Raw genomic sequence first — 16,836 nt, 5'->3', positions numbered from 1 at the left:
GCCAAAGGAAGCTGTCAATTGTTGCTCATGGCAATGCACAGCAAAAAAAAAGTTTCAGTTGCCTTATATGATCTATGGAGAAGAGACCTAAGGAGAGAATAAAAAATATTGAGAAGTGCAGAGAAGATAGAGGGAAGAGTTTCTAGAAGAAGAGAGGAGAAGGCATAAAGAAAGGAGAGTAAATAGAAACAGCAAGAGCAAGCGACAGTAGAAGAGACAGGAAGGCGAAGAAAGACAGTTGCAATGGTAAACAGAAATGGGTAGTGGGGAAAAGGGTGAGGGGGAGAGGCAATGGGGACAGAGATTAGGAGATGAGGAGGGAAGAGAGAAAGTAAAGTAGAGCCTCAAGTGTCAACATGAGAGCTAGATATACATGGAGAGAAAATGCTTTGAGATTTTAAGTGAAAATTATAGCTTATAATTTTTTCCAGGACGGCTAGCTCATTGTGGTTTCAACGCACAAGGCACCCTTATAATGCGCGCTGTCTGCTTCAAGGTACACAGATGTGGAATTAGGACTAGTAAATCTATACTTTCCTCTATGCACTTAACTCTCGATCTTCTATTTTTTATATTTTTATACCATGGTAATCTGGGAGGGAAGGGGATCCATATTTAGTAATGCAACCAATCACACCATTTAAAAAAGCACAAAACACTGTGGGTTTTAAAACCTTTTGAAACCTTGCATACTGTACCTTTTTCCCTATAAATATTTGGCAATGAATACACTTGTATTGTACATCTTTGATGTTTGAACATAGCTGAGGGTCATATCGTCCTGAAAATATGTGCTTAGCTACAGGCCTATTTCTCCTCACAATTTCTGCCCTCACAGCCACTGTCCCTTCACACCTGCCCCACTGAGAAGCTACACCTTCCATTCACAACCTGGTCAGAGCAAGTGTTCCATGTTAATATTTTAGTCCATGTAGATGAGCAAACGCCTCATTCAAATTGTGTAGGTGCAAAGGTCAAACTCAAGCAATGGGCTTTACAGTAGAGACCACACATGAATCGGTGCTTCATTCTGTACTTATAAAGTGCACCAGAAGTGCACAACACAGCTGTCGATGCCTGCTACAGGTATTTATATAGTCTGGCCCTTAGGTAAAAAAATAGGTCAGATTATAGTTGATCTTTTTATATATTTAAACGTTAGTTAGGTTTTTGGCTAAAGTACCAAAGCCTTGCAGTCCTAGAATGAATATGAGAGCTTAACACAACCATGGTGCACAAAATTACCCTGACAAAGAGCATGTGGTCCCAGATGTACAATATACAACCAAAATTCTCCCTGTTGATCAGCAACATATAGTAATTGAGACTAGAGCTCCATCAGATGTGGTTTACTTATGCCACCCACTGTATGGCACTACACTGTAGATTTACACTGCTCAATTATGGAGAGCAATCGTGTTCTACCACACACTCAAAGGTGTACAAAGTCCACCCTGTGTGTGGCGTTTCTTTTGTCACGTTGCATCCTGGTATACATTGCTAATACGGGAGGTGTGTTACTGTCTACAGTCATGTTCTGACAAACTGTAAACAAAATTTGATGTACGTACCTTACATTTCATATTCTCTAAGTACTCATTATATGCCATGTACCTTATTTCTGTCCGTTTGCTGCAAAAAGAAATATGAATGTGCAAGTTGATTCTTCACTGTCTTGCAGTATTTAAAATTCAATTAAAAAATCTAATTTAATTTGAAGTTCACTTTGTTTTTTTAAACAGACACTCGAACGAAAAATCCACTAATCCTGCTAAATATTTATTGTACAGAGAAGCAACTTGTGATAAAGCTATAAGCAACTATGTAAACAACTAGAGCCTATATACAGTTTCTTCACTAAACTTGGCAAGGTAACGAGGTTGGAATATTAACTCTTTTTCAGTAGAGGTGTCTGAAATAAAAATAAAAAAGTACTATGATCCTCAACATGAAAAATCTGATGCAGCCAATGCTTAATTTGGGCCAGTGGCTTCTAGTGCTTGGCACCGGCACTTAATTGAGATCATCGCCACTTATGACAGTCTGCCACATGGTGGTGCTGTTTGTCTAATTCTGAGTTGAGCACAACAACTGTTGTTTATTATTTCAATATGCATTAAATATGAACTAATACCTGCTAAACAAGCCATTCACATAGCTCTGGGGGCCTGGAATAGTCTGAATTGTCACACTTGTAGAAGTGTGAGGGTTAGTAATTATGTTGGTACTGCCATTGCCTTCTCTGACAGGGGCAAAGGGTGGAGCAAGCAGCAGTGGCCTCCTGACCTGGGCCATGGGATTTATTCTGGTTTACAAACTAAGCACTGGGTGCAACCTTAATCCCAGAACCAGGATACGAGTGGTAAACACACCAAAAATGTTCAAGAGTTTGACATTTATCACATCAGCATGCTGTATGTTGGCACATTCATCTTGCTACCTATGCTGCCCCTGCTATATTTGAATGAAGGGAATTTGTGTTGTTGATGAGGGAAATGTGCACTGAGGATGTTGGCATTGGACTTGGATGCATGCTTTATCTTTTCGTTTGTGAAAGTTGAGGCAAAGATGCAGTGTGGTTACCCCAACAGTGTGTATCACACCTAGCCAGGAGAGCTAAAAGAGAAGATTAGAGCTCAGACCTGTTCAATATTTGCCTCTTCATGGAGACTGTTACTACGCGTAAGTACCGGACTAGTAATCGTACAGAATACGCTCTAAGGCCAGGATTCTGATGCTAAGAGTGCATGAGGCATGCTGAGATGTGCAGGCGCTACTCACTTACATTTACAGCATCCCTACTACGAAGTGCTGGTTCTCTCTCAATCACAGTATGGCAGCCCTCTGAAAAATGCCATACTCGCACTGTCTTTAGAAGTGCAAGAGTCCTGTTACAAAGCTCAAAGGTACAGAGATCCCGATGAGCTATGCTAGCTGTGTTTTATTGAGTCTCACTCCTGTAGTTGCTGTCCGATTGAAAAATAGAAATCTTGCAAAAGTATGCAGTACCATGTACTTGTGCTGTTTATGTTGTATAGGAAATGATTGTAGTATCTGTAGTCGCTCTAAATGCAGTATCGGGCATTGACCGATAGAGGGTAGTGTTTCCTCATTTTTGATTGTTTATTTACGCAATAACGTGAACATTGAATTAAGAACAGTAGAGCCAGGTGTTCTTGTTGTCTTACGAAGTGGACGTTATTTTATTGCCGTTTTTATTATAGTATCCGACGATTGTGTTTGTTATTTGGTAGTGCCTGATGTTGAAAGGTTATCCGAAAGTTGTTAAACTTTTCATTTTGGAATTGCAGTTTTCTAGTGATAGTTTACAAACGGTTGAATTGAAAATTAAGTCTAATGAAGACGCTGTAAACTGTGCTAAATTATTTTTAAATTAATACGCATTTCCCGCACAATGCAATACAAAGGGCCCGGGTGCAACATTCATTTATTTTAGCAGTGCAAGATCCTCGCCCTGCAATTCCCAGTGTGTTTATCTGTGGTGATTTTAATTTGATCTGTAATCGGAATTATGTTTCAAAACATAAAATAACTTTACAGTATACTCTTCTGAGAAAGCCGAATTTGTTTGCAAATTATCACTGTCACGCTAAACGTTCGCAAAAAGTTATTTTTTGACATACATGTTTATGCAGTCGGTCAGCAGTGAACAAGACATCCCATATTCTTTCAAGAGGAGGTCTTTGGTTAAATATATATTTGTTTCTCCAGTCTTTTTTCACGCAGTTTACTAGTTTTCAAATAATCCATCTCATTGAGAACTACCAGCTGCCCTCTCAGGCAATTTAGGGTATTAATCTAGGAGCTTTAAACAATGTTTGCGGTGCGTTTGAAGGACTGGAATTTCTTTCAAATGTGAAGTGGAAAACTAATACAATGATTATTTATGAAGAAGGTTAGACATTACATGTGAATATCCATTTTAGGAACTTAGATGTTCGCAGTCATTCTGCTGAGTTTATTTGTCAAAGACTACGTTTCTGGGTGGGAGACATGAAAAAGGCACGTATGCCTCTAGATCTTTAAAAAAAAACCAGCGAATTGGCCAGATAGACAGTAAGAATACTTGGTTCATTTCTGTTTTAATAGAAAAAAGTTTAGCTTGAAAAGTGAAGTTAATCTTGAAATAATAAACTAGAAGAATAGAACTAAAGAAACAATGGAATCTGGACTGCCAATCATAAATTTGAAGTAAGGTTATGGAGATAATTAATTATAATAGCTAAAACAATCCTAAAATAGTTTACCACTTTAATAGTAATATAGAAGGTAATATACACATTCATGGCGTAAATGAAATACAGCATGTGTATGATCTTTAGGCCTGAAAGAATAATATGAAAAAAGTGTCACAAATTAAAAAGGCCGATGTGAAACCAATGATGGCTATGGCAAAACCAAGCGACGACAAAACAGCCCCGAAACTCTACTGATATGGGGCCCAATGCCATAATATTTAGCATCCCTAAAAAAGATAATAGCTTTTGGTAACTGCATCTGACTATATTGTTTCCTCAGGCCTCAGAGAAGAGACTGCCCTAGCTTATTCAAAGGGGTTGATCTTACAGTCACTCCTTAAAAAGCTGATTACAAAAAAAACTAAAAGATGATAGATTGACAACCCTCTTGGACAGTGGCTTATACGCCAAAATACATACGAAGGAACTTAGGGGGTCATTCTGACCCCGGGCGGCGGAAGATGGCCGCCGGCCTGGCTGGGACCGCCAGAATACCGCTGCGCGGTCAAAAGACCGCCGCGGGTATTCTGGGTTTCCCGCTGGGCTGGCGGGCGACCGCCAGAAGGCCGCCCGCCAGCCCAGCGGGAAACACCCTTCCATGAGGAAGCCGGCTCCGAATGGAGCCGGCGGAGTGGAAGGGGTGCGACGGGTGCAGTTGCACCCGTCGTGATTTTCAGTGTCTGCATGGCAGACACTGAAAATCTTGGTGGGGCCCTGTTACGGGGGCCCCTGCAGTGCCCATGCCATTGGCATGGGCACTGAAGGGGCCCCCAGGGGCCCGACGACACCCCATACCGCCATCCTGTGCCTGGCGGCCAAAACCGCCAGGAACAGGATGGCGGTATGGGGGTCGGAATCCCCATGGCGGCGCAGCAAGCTGCGCCGCCATGGAGGATTCCCCAGGGCAGCGGAAAACCGGCGGTACACCGCCGGTTTTCCGTTTCTGACCACGGCTGTACCGCCGCGGTCAGAATGCCCAAGGGAGCACCGCCAGCCTGTTGGCGGTGCTCCCGCGGTCGTTGGCCCTGGCGGATTTTACCGCCAGGGTCAGAATGACCCCCTTAATGTGAGTGCATGGTACAAATCTCCACCAGTATGTTAGGTATGATACACTGAATATATTTGTAATCAGTATTCTAAGTTATGCAGCCCGATGCAAACCTGATACCAAGATATATACTGATTTATGTTATTATTCACAAGCTTTCAACAGGGTTTAGCTTAGTTAAAACTTTAAAATTGGGCCATTCCAGTACAGGGATGCACATGATCCAATTATTATACACAGACATTTGGGTCTGGGTAGAGGACAAAGAAAACTAGGGCCAACCAAGGCTTGACGCAAGAATTTATACACTCCCCCCCTTTCATTTAACCCCTATACATCAGGTTTGGTGATTTATCTCGATTATGTATGAGTATGTGAACCCACGCTCAGCGCTAGGACATGTCCTAGCTTCAATGTGCAGATGGCGCTTTAATTTTTTATTCATCTCCTTTGGATCTTCAACGGGCCCTTAACTATTTAGAAAGTTACAATCCAGTCAATAATCTCGTGGTGAATATTGAAGAAGAAATATTTAAAAATTTTTAACAATTGTAAAGAATTCAGATAACTGGTGGATGGTGTTAGAAATTAGATACAGTAGAACCACATAATGCGTAGGATACTCTTAGAGTCTAGGGCAGGTGAAAAGTCCATGTCAATAGTGGTAGCCCAAAGAATACAGTATTAACTTTTGTACTGAAATAATTACACTTTGGATTGCAGTCCCCAGCAGGTATGACACTCTCAAGTGAGTGTTCTAAGAAGTAAATAGTTTGATGGCTTGTATATCAAGTACTGTTATCATTTACAGAAAGCACCAGCATGGGCAATTACATAAAGCTCAACTGTGAAAGGCTATGTATAACTTAACAAACTGGACGACTGGCATATGGGAACTTTGGGCCTGATTCACAAAGGTAAAGTTGCACTTTTGTGAAGGTTTGTTCTTTTTTTGCTATTAAAAAAATCCATTTTAATAGTAAGTTTACGACGACAGAGACTCCACAGTCTGGGATGGAAACTCTGCACAAAAAAAGCTCAATTAAAAGCTACACCCATCTGAAGAGTCCCAATCAGCGCTGTACTGGTCATGGGTTGCTTGTGTTCCAGTTCAGGAAGGACATAGCCTGGCAGTTTGGGCTGGACTGTTCCTACTGGAGAAGAGTCAAGACTGATTTGCACATGGCTGGGTCCAAACTGAGGTGGCATGGTTGGCAAAAGAATGATGGATTGGAATACAACCTGGAGCAAATGCCAGTGGTTAGACTTATTGAAAGCATCCTCCCATGACCTTTTGTGTGTTTGTCATAAAATGAGAGGGCAGGCCTATCTTTTTATGTGCAGAGGTTTCCACCCTGATTGTGGAGTCTCCTCAGTCATTAAACTTACTTTTAAATCGGAATTTGTGCATATAAACTAAAATAGTAAACATACACAAAAGTGTAAGTTTACCCTTGTGAATCAGGCCCTGAGACGTCAAAGTGTTCCTTCAAATGTATCTGCACAACTGTTATTATAACGAAACTTATGATGATCTCTCACTTGTCTGATGTAATTCACTTTCTGGAATATAAAAATGCCTTGGATGTCCCATTGACATACAACTTGCTGGAAAACCAAGGGTTCCTTCATGAAGTTGTCATCTCTGTGGAGCAAAAAAGGAAAATACTTGTTCTCATTTGTAAAATTATGGCTTTGGGCATTTGATTAGAATAATAAGAGACACCATAAAGACCTGCTTTGAAGACACTGACAACCATCTGGTGGGAAGCCTCAATAGATTTATAAATGAAATATTTTTAATGACTTTTCTCTTTTGTAATACACACAGGAGTTAGTGGATTACTGTATACCATGTTGATGAATTGTACTTTTTTGTACTTTTTTATTTGTATTGTATTTGTTTCTATTTAAGTGTGGCAGCTGGTATGTGAATTATTGTTATGAATTCAATTGTGTTAATTGAATTCGTAATGGTTTCTGGTGGTAAATGTAATGTTTAAATGAGCTTCAGAAACTTAATTTTAGTGTTATACAGGATAGTAGCTGTTTTATAATTCTATTTTATTTTATAATTTTTCTGTGAGATGGGTAGTGAGTAGTCGATTAAGTGGCCGATATGGCATCTTTTCTAGACAGGCATTGCTATCTAGGAAGATAGTTAAGATGCAGTGTTGTGCACATGCAAATTTGTTGTTAAGAGTCTAGGGGTTTGGATTGATGAAAAGCTAACTATGGAAATTCAAGCCAAAAAACGTGCAGGATCCTGCGTTGGGATTCTTCGATCCCATTAGAAGGTTTCTACATACGCTACCACACCTTACTAGAAGATTTGTGGTGCAGGTACTAATACACTCTCGCCTGGACTATGGAAACTTCCTCTATCCCGGAAGCCCAAAATATGTGACAAATCACCTCCAAGAAGTAGTCAAGAATGCAGCAGCTAGAACCCTTTGCAAGATACAAAAGCACCAATCCACTCAACATGCCCTACAAGCCCTTCAATGTCTCCTAGTGGAAAAATGAATTAGTTTCACAGTCACGTGTATTGCTCACCGGGTCATTCATGGCAAAGGTCCTATTATCATCCACAACTTATTTACCTTTTATGTCCCAGGAAGGCCCCTTTGGTCGAGCAATCAGTGGCTTTTGCTTGTGCCCACGGTGAAAAGAGCAAGAAGTGGAGGCTAGTCTTTTGCCTTCTTGGCTCCCAGGATATGGAACATCCTCCCCGCCTCCATTAGAAATCAGCAGTCTGAGTCTGTTTTTAGAAAACTTCTTAAAACTCATGTGTTCAAAGCCTGAGTTTGCTTGGAGTCCATTCTGGCAGTTTGAAGTGGTTTTCAATAAGAGCTGGGAGGCCGGTAGGGTAGCAATGCACTAGAGAAAAAAATTGCTTAAAATTGAATTCAGTTTTTTTATGGTGATGTTATCTGTATTACATCCACCGACAATATATACTTGAGAGGGACCTTGGTTCCACTGAGATGATGGTGTGGTCATCTGGTTCCTTAACAGAAGGCAGCATGCTTGGCATGCAAGAATAATCCCTTTTACTTTGCACAGGATTGTAGACTGTTGTTTGAGACCAGAGGACCCCAGAAAGATTTTTGCCGGTGGCAAGCTCTGCACATGGTCCAGAATGCTGCACTGAGAGCTTGAAGGAGAGAGTATGGTGGTACGGAGGGTCAGAAATGCAATATGGATCATTAGCAGGATGATGGGCATTCAGTCTCTCTTAAGTGCAACTTCCATACAAGGCAATGATATTTTCCTGTGATGGTGGTTTTCGTTAGGATTATAGTCATTCTTATATGAGACGGTAGTTTTTACAGTTTGTGCTGACAGATCTTCCCTCTTCAAGATGGTGCAGACCACTTTCCTCTGAAGTCATTTTCTGTTTGACTCATATATAAGGGAGCTTGGACCGCTGAAAGTGTGCTTATGTAAACAGCATAAAATAGTGCATGCTTTGGAGACAAAATTGCACAGTTCTTACATTTGACATTCAATATGAAAGAAAACATGGAGTACATATGATAGGAAGAATAGTAGTGATTTTGCAAGTGGTGCTTTTTGGCAGAAGTAGTATGTATTTTGCCCATTGTATGTGATGCACATGGTCCCAATGTTTTATGATGAGTATCTTGGTTTTATTTGTTCATGGCAAGTTGTGGTAGATGATCGATAATATATATGTTTGTGTGATGTTTCTTTCTGGACTAGAAAATGGTGCAGAAAGAGGTGTGTGTGCTTGGAATTTATTGTATGGGAACCTGGGCTTTATCAGGAGCAAGATGTCACAGTCGAAAATATACCTCCTTCAAGGAAATAACTGCCAATTGGGCTACAGCAAAGGATTTCTGAATGTAAGTTTAATTGATCAGTAGCATCATAATCAGTGCCACAAATACCTCTTCGTGGTCTCATTTTAATGGAATCTAGGAAGCTAATTGTGAACTGCCCCTGTTCTATAAGGTGTTCAGCTTAAATGGCAAACAATAAGCAATCAAATGTTTAGTGATATAAGTGGGCTGATAGTTCATGTGGGTGATGGGCAAAAGAATAGGCAGAAATTTTACCTGTTGTGGATTGCCGAGTAGAATTTTCTAGAATAAGTATTGTCTTGTGAAACCTAAGTGCTCTGCCTTCTTTAAAAAATTCTACTTTTGAATACGTTCCTGTGCAAGGCCTGCAGAATGGTTAGAGTAAAGATCATGGAAGATTTTGATTGGTTTAGGGAGACGTTGGATGTTTTCATTGAAATTTTAGATCCTTTGTGCAGATTGCCTAAGGTTCTAAACTATAAATGGGGGTAAGATAGGTTCCACTAGGGAGTGGGCTCCAGCAAATGTGACAGTGTAAACGATATGTGTCCAAGTAAATAAATTGAATATTGCCTTCTTTTTACTCTCCTCTTTTTTATACATCTTGTGTTATTTTATGTTAATTTGTCTTCATTCTTTAGTTTGGAGTTATAATTTTGTGTTGAAGAAAATTGATGTGCTTTCTGATGTAGGAAAGACCCTTAAAATGTATTTACTCCACCTATTTGTCATTTGCTTTAAATAATTAGTAGCTGTATTAAGATATTCTTTGTTGTGTTAGCTGATGAGGGTTGAGATCAATATATTCTATAAGTGTGATAGAAAGAGCAATGTTTTGAATGATTTGCAAAATGCATTGTGTCTGTGTTCTAAATGAATTCTAGGGAAGAGTCCCATTGGATGCCTGCCTTGATTGAATAGGATCTCCAGTCCTCGTGAAATCTGTTGCCTGGGAGGATAAAAAGGAGCCATTATCTAGCTGATCCTAGGTTGCAATTTGGGTTTTACATTGCAATCTTCGATCTGAGGAACTTAGAGCCAGTTTTAAACATGACTTTATGGGTGATGCTAATTTATAGGAAGGTTGGGCCAGGTGTGGTCCAATTGTGTAGGCAAGTTTGAATGGAATGATGAACCAGGGTGCAGTGATTCTTTGTAGGAATCTTTGGAAGCGGCAGCAACATTTCAAAGATATGAGCTGAAAGAAACTTATTTTTTAAATGACCTTTTGAGACCTCAATGAGATGACAGGGTTTATTAAACTACCCAGTTTATTGTGGAATTAACCAGTGTGGGGCATTGATCTAGGTATGTTGACCATAGAAGCAGATATGGAATAAAGGATTTGTTTTAAAATATCATCACTCTACTTTTGTAACTCAAGGCAATCAACAGACTTCAATAGGATGATTTTTTTGAGGCAGCCAAGTATAAAATGTTGCCTCCCATCCACATAGTCATAATATGTATGACTGAATGATCTAGTTAATGTGACTGACCAGAGGATTGAGGCATGTGTTGATGAATGGGTGATACTCCACAAGGACGTTTATGGCGATTATGAAGGCAGGAGCCCATGGAAATGTATTTGGTTTTGTGTCATTGAAATTATTGATAATTTATATGGTAGTCTGAATTATTCCATGTTGTTGATGAGGTTGCTGTGGTTAAATGCTGCCACTATGTTTATGAGAACAAGAAAGCTAACATAATTTGAGACTGGGGCATTTGCTGAGTTGTAAATTGTAATTGTATGTGTAGAATCTAGAGTTACCCCCTCCTCATTCTGCTCCCCATCAAAAAGAGGTGTATCTTGGTAGTTTTCTACAGTTCTCATCAAGAGCTTCTCATCAAGTGGTAGTGTTACTTCTCCCTGCTATCACTTTCTAAACCGTTACCATAGTTGCTGTGCAGTTTTTCACGAGCAGAAATGAGTCACACTGTTTTCTTAAGGGATATCCTAATATGCAGGTGACCTGCTTTGGGCCATGCAATAAAATCTCAAGGCAAAAATGTCATTGTTTGAGTGTTCCAGGCACAAAACTATGGACTTTTTATGCCTTTTGGACACTTTGTGCACATTTTACGAATCATCAATCAAAATGTAACAACAAGCCCAAAGCACATTCTACCACTTTATACCTTAATTCTGACAATTAAAAATCATCAAAAGGTATATCTGTATGAGAGGGCCATTTGTACAAACGTATAAAAAAATAGCAGTTTGTATACCATTATTTATAAGAATGTATATATATTAAAAATTACAGAAGGTGTTTGCAATACTTTCAATAAAGGGTCTCACTGAGACAACTGTACTAATGTTTAACATGAGGACACTGGGCTTGGGAGTGGTAACTGGACTATGAGTGTGAGTCAAGTAAGGCTCAGTGGTAGGGGAAGGCCTAAAGGCCTGATTTAGATCTTGGCTGACGGGTTACTCCGTCACAATGGTGACGCATATCCCATACACCAAGATATACATCCCATAGGATATAATGGGATTTATATTTTGGCGGATGGGACAGTGTTGTCGAGAAGCAACTCATCCGCCAAGATCTAAATCAGGCCATACTTTTTAAAAATTTTAAATAGTATCATTTTTGGATATTTTGTATGACTGCATGTATTCATCAGTGGCACCTTGGATCAGATTTTGGTAATGTGATTAGCTCTGCCTTCAATTCCAGATCCAAAAAATACCCCTGGAGTAAGTCTAGCATATCACCCCATATCAAAACAAGCATTGGGAAAGTCAATTGGCTTGGCGTTTGCCCGTAGCCTTTTGCTTAGTCAATGCTTATTTTGTTTTGTCATGGCTTTTGAATAACTTTCTTGTTCGGGGAGCTTCCGGGCCTTCATCAGCCTTAAAAACTGTTTAAAAGCATAAACATTTTTGGTCTCAAAAAGTAGATTTTGCCACAGTAGTGCCTGGCATTTAAGGGAACTACTTTTTGTGTGGATGTGCAGAATGTTGTCGCTGGCAGTGAAGTTAAGCAATGGCTAAAATAGGTTGACACATTGCCTCACATTGTATGCTATAGTGGGTGGAATTAAAATGTGAATGACACAACAACAGATTATTGGATGAAGAATGCTGCTTGAAAGCCAATATAAGTAAGGTGATTGGCACAAATATCGAGCCAAAAATATCATATGGCATGAATATTGCATTGAAAAAGATTGTCACTACAAAAAGATTGTGAAACAGAACATCTAAGTAAGAATATTGTTTTTAATATAATATTGTTTTTAAAAATATTGAAGTTATTTGTTTTTTATAGTTGCAATAAATATGTTTTTACCTAAATTAATATATATATATATATTAGTATATTAGTTTTAGGTGTTAGCATTTGTAGTATAATTGTTATATATATTTTTAAATTTCATTTGTATATGCAAATGCTTTAGTTTACCTAAAAATTTAAATTAAATATATAATTGTTTAATATTATCGTAAATTGTTAATTTATTTGTTCATTTTTAAATAAATGTATTTTTTCATAGTTTGATTGGTAATTTATATTTTATTAGGGGATTGTTGGGTTTGTAGGGGAATGGTGTAGGGAATTATTTATGTTGTAATTCTTTTTCATAAACTACCTTTTATGTTTTTTAAATGTTTAATAATTACCTAAAGCGCTTTTTGAATTGATTATTTATTAGCTAATCTATCAATTGTATTTGATTTATTTATTAGTTTTGTGATAAATGCATTTATTAACAATATTTGTAAAATGCCTTTTTTATTTGTTGTAATGCTTTCTTTATGTATTATTTTTGTAAATTTTTTTAACGTTTCATGTTTGTGTTTTTTAGGTACTAGCAGTGAGGGAAGTGAATTTTATTTAAACTAATTTAAACGTTTTATTAATTTGATTGCTTATTTTGCGTTTGTTTCTTTCAATTTACTTTTTCTAAATTTATACAGTATGTATTTTTATTTACATATGATTTAATCATTTTACGCTGTTAGGTATTGCAAGGAGGGCAAATATTAAAACTAACCCCTCTGATGTCCAGCATTTTCCCTACAGTTGCTTAGACTAGAGAAGGGACATTAAATCTAACCCCTCCCAAGTACAACACTTTACTTACTATTGATTAGATTGGAGAGGAAATAGTCAATATAATCCCTCTGGAGTCCAACAATTTCCATACTGTTACTCCATACTGACTGAAGTGAAATAGTAAATCTAACTTCTTGAAAGTCCATTGCTTTACCTGTGCTTGCTTATTTTGGAGTGAAAATAGTAAATGTAATGCATGCAAGGTGTAATACTTTTTGTTATTTGGTTTTAAATTGAGTTAAATGGAGTTATGTTAAAATTGTTTTTTATTTTTCAATATTTAAGTCGGCCCGCTAGACCTATAGAGAGGAGACCGCTGCAAAGCCTGGCCCTATTGTAATGTTTTCACTGGGCTGACCGGCGCACCTCCGTATTAAGAGGTTTGGCCAGTCAGCCAGTGGAAACAGTGAGTGACATAGGCCTCGGATCCTCAGGGAGCAGAGGCCAAAGCCATCACACAGAGGGTGCCCCCAGCACCCTCCGAATGTGCGCTGTCTACCATGTAGTAGGCAGTGCAGGGGCCTCCCTGCGGCCCCAACACTGCCTTTCCACCAGCCTCTTCATGGCGGGGACCCCACAATGAAAAGACTGGTGGAAAAGGAACTCAGCGCTGCCGTGGCTGACCATGACTTCAACCGCCCTCTACTCATAGGGATCTGTGATCCTGGTGGTGGCAGCGGTCTCCTGTCAGTCGGACCACCAGGGTCTTAATCTAGTGGTTGGAGTGCCAAGAGTGCAGCGGTCTGACCGGTACTGCGAGTTTAGTGGTCTTATGACCGCCAAACTCGTAATGAGGCCTTAGTTTTTTTAAGTATATATTATTTTTAGAATAATGTCCTTTTTTTATTTTATGTTAATTGAATTTATTTAATTAATTGTCATAAATTTGTATTTTGATCTTTTAATTTGTAGTTTGTTACTATTAATATTATTCATGTTAATTTATTATAGTTACTTAAATAATGGTTGCATATTTATATATATATTATTATATATATATTTATATATATTATATATGTATTATATATTTATACATATATATTATTTGCTTATATTGGCTGAGAATTAAATACAGCTAAGGTTTCTTGTTCATCTTAATATTAAAATAAAGTTAGATATTTTTGTTGGTTATTTTTTTAATGCTATATGTTGAATTTTACATTTGTAATATATTTAAAATGTTGTTTTTTTATTTTTATATTTGTAATAAATATATATGTATGCATCTCTTTCTCTCCCTCTCTCTCTTTCTGTATATATATATATATATATATATGTTTATATAGTGCGAGGGCACAAATTATAGTTACCTTAGGGCACAAGTATATCTATATAATAATATGAACCTAAATATAACATCCCTGTATCCTTTGCTTTTTAGCAAATTTCTAGGTTCCTTACATTACTCCAACCCCGCCGTGCTCGGCCTTTGGCTTTGCGTAGCTGGGTTTAGCTGGGGCCATGCAGCCAGTCTCCCTAGTCACCCAACACCCTGCCTTCTGCCTTGCACTGCAGGGGTTGGCCTTCCATCATGCACAGTTTTCTCATCAATAATTTTACTGCAAACGTTACAGTGATATTACCAATTATGTCATAGAAGATTTCATGAGTATGTAATATCTGGGGTAATTAGCAGTGCATGGAGAAAGCGTGAGTTATATTACCTTAGCACACGAGTTATAGTTAGTTGAAATAACAAGTATAACAGCTGAATTACTATGGTTTTGAGCATGAAAAATCTGAACCTAACTATAACTTCCCTGTAACCTTTGTTTTTAGCAAACCTCTGGATTTTTGTAATTCTATTTCCTAACTATAACGTCTCTGTAACCTTTGTTTTTTTTCCAGTGAATTTCTAGTTTTTTTTTGTTAACATTAAGTAAGATGCCCATCGCAATGCACGGGGAAGAGGAAGTTGGACACATGGCCTGGCCTTACATTTTGCTACCCCCACCTAAGCTTGCTGCTCCTTCCCCCACTCCCCCTTGCCATCCATTGCCCAAGTTCATGCCCCTGCTCCCTCATTACAGCCGTGTGTGGCCATTGTTCTGCCACTGCCCTTGCCGCCTTCCCTGAACAGTTAGCTTGCTGCCCCATCCACCTCCTCCCTACCCTCTGTTGTCTGAGTCCATGCATCAGCCTCCTTCCTCCTGCCCTGCTTGGTCCAGTGTTCTGCTACTGACCTCAATTTAGCTTGATGTCCCTGCCCACTACTCCTGCCCTTTGTTGCCCAATTCCATTCCCCATCATTGCCCTCCTACTTAGCCTTTGTGCTTAGCTTGCTGCCCCTACCCTCCTTCCCTTGCCCTCCAATGTCTGTGTGCATGCCCCTGTTCCCTCCTTTTTGCTCAGCATGTTCCATTAACCTGCCTCTGCTCCTCCTATCTATTCTTTTGAGCTGCCACTTTTTCTCTCACCTGCCTAGCATGGTCAAGTGGCTTCCACCGGTCCCTGCCACCTCTGTCCATGCCCCTAGTCCCTCCCTCCTGACCTCCATGGTCCATTTTGCTGCCACTCCCTTCTGCCCTCCATGCTTTGTTGCTCTGCAGCTGCTCCTTCTGCCTCCCTGTTTGTTCTTTTGTGGAAGCCCTTCCCCTGCCCTCTCTTTGTCCAGGTTTCTCCCTCCCTTCTGTCCTACATGGTCCTTTGTGAATGCCCTTGCCCTCTCCCTCTTCCCACCATAGCCGTGTACTGCTAATACCCCTCTCACTTGCCATTCATGGTCTTCTATGCTGCCACAACCCCTCCTACATGCCCTGTGTGGTCAGTGTGCTACTCCTGACCCCCACCACATTCCCTTTGTTGCCTGCGTGTATGCCATTATAGTCTCACTATGTCCCTCCAAGGTGTGTTGTGCTTCCAGTGCCCATCCTGCCTGCCCTCTATGGTCAGCTTGCTGCTCCTGCACCTTGCCCTCTGCTTTCCATGTGTGAGTTACTATCCCCTCCCTCCTGCCCTGTCTGGTCTGTTGTCGTGCCTCTGGCCTCTCCAACCTGCCTTTCATTGTCTGTTATGCTGCAACTGTCCCTCCTGTCTGTCCGATATAGTCAGCTTGTTGCCTTTGCCTCTTTCCCCTCTCAGTTCTCTGATGTCCATGTGCGTGTCCCTGTCCCCTCCCTGTTGCTTTCTATGGTCTATTTTGCTGCACTGCCATCCCGCTTGTCGTGTATGGTGTATTGTGCTGCTGCAACCCCTGACACCTGCCCTGTGAGGATAGTTCAGTGCCCTTGCCCATCTCCCTCCTGCCACTGCTATCCAAGTCTCTGTCCCTTCCCTATTCATCCTGCCCTCCATGATCTAATGTACCATATTTGCCAACATTTTGAAGTTGGTAAGAGGGTGATTTTGAAAACAAAACCTGGAGAATTGATTTTCCCCACTGACTTACTTTGAAAAAGAGGAAATATTACACAGGAGACAGATAAAATAAAGCCCATTTGGGTTTAGAAACACTGGGAATCTCCTAACTAAATCGGGTCAGTTGGCATGTATGGTAGTACTGTAGGGGCCATGGACATGGGCAGTGCAGGGGTTCTAATGCGGCCCCCTGCACCTGTTCTCCACCATGAAAAGGCTGGCAGAGAACCAGACTGTAATCAGCAGGGCGGTGCTGTGTGCAGCGCCGTCCT

This window comes from Pleurodeles waltl, chromosome 8 (assembly GCF_031143425.1).
Source record: "Pleurodeles waltl isolate 20211129_DDA chromosome 8, aPleWal1.hap1.20221129, whole genome shotgun sequence".
NCBI lineage: Eukaryota > Metazoa > Chordata > Amphibia > Caudata > Salamandridae > Pleurodeles > Pleurodeles waltl.
This window is presented reverse-complemented; position numbering follows the sequence as displayed.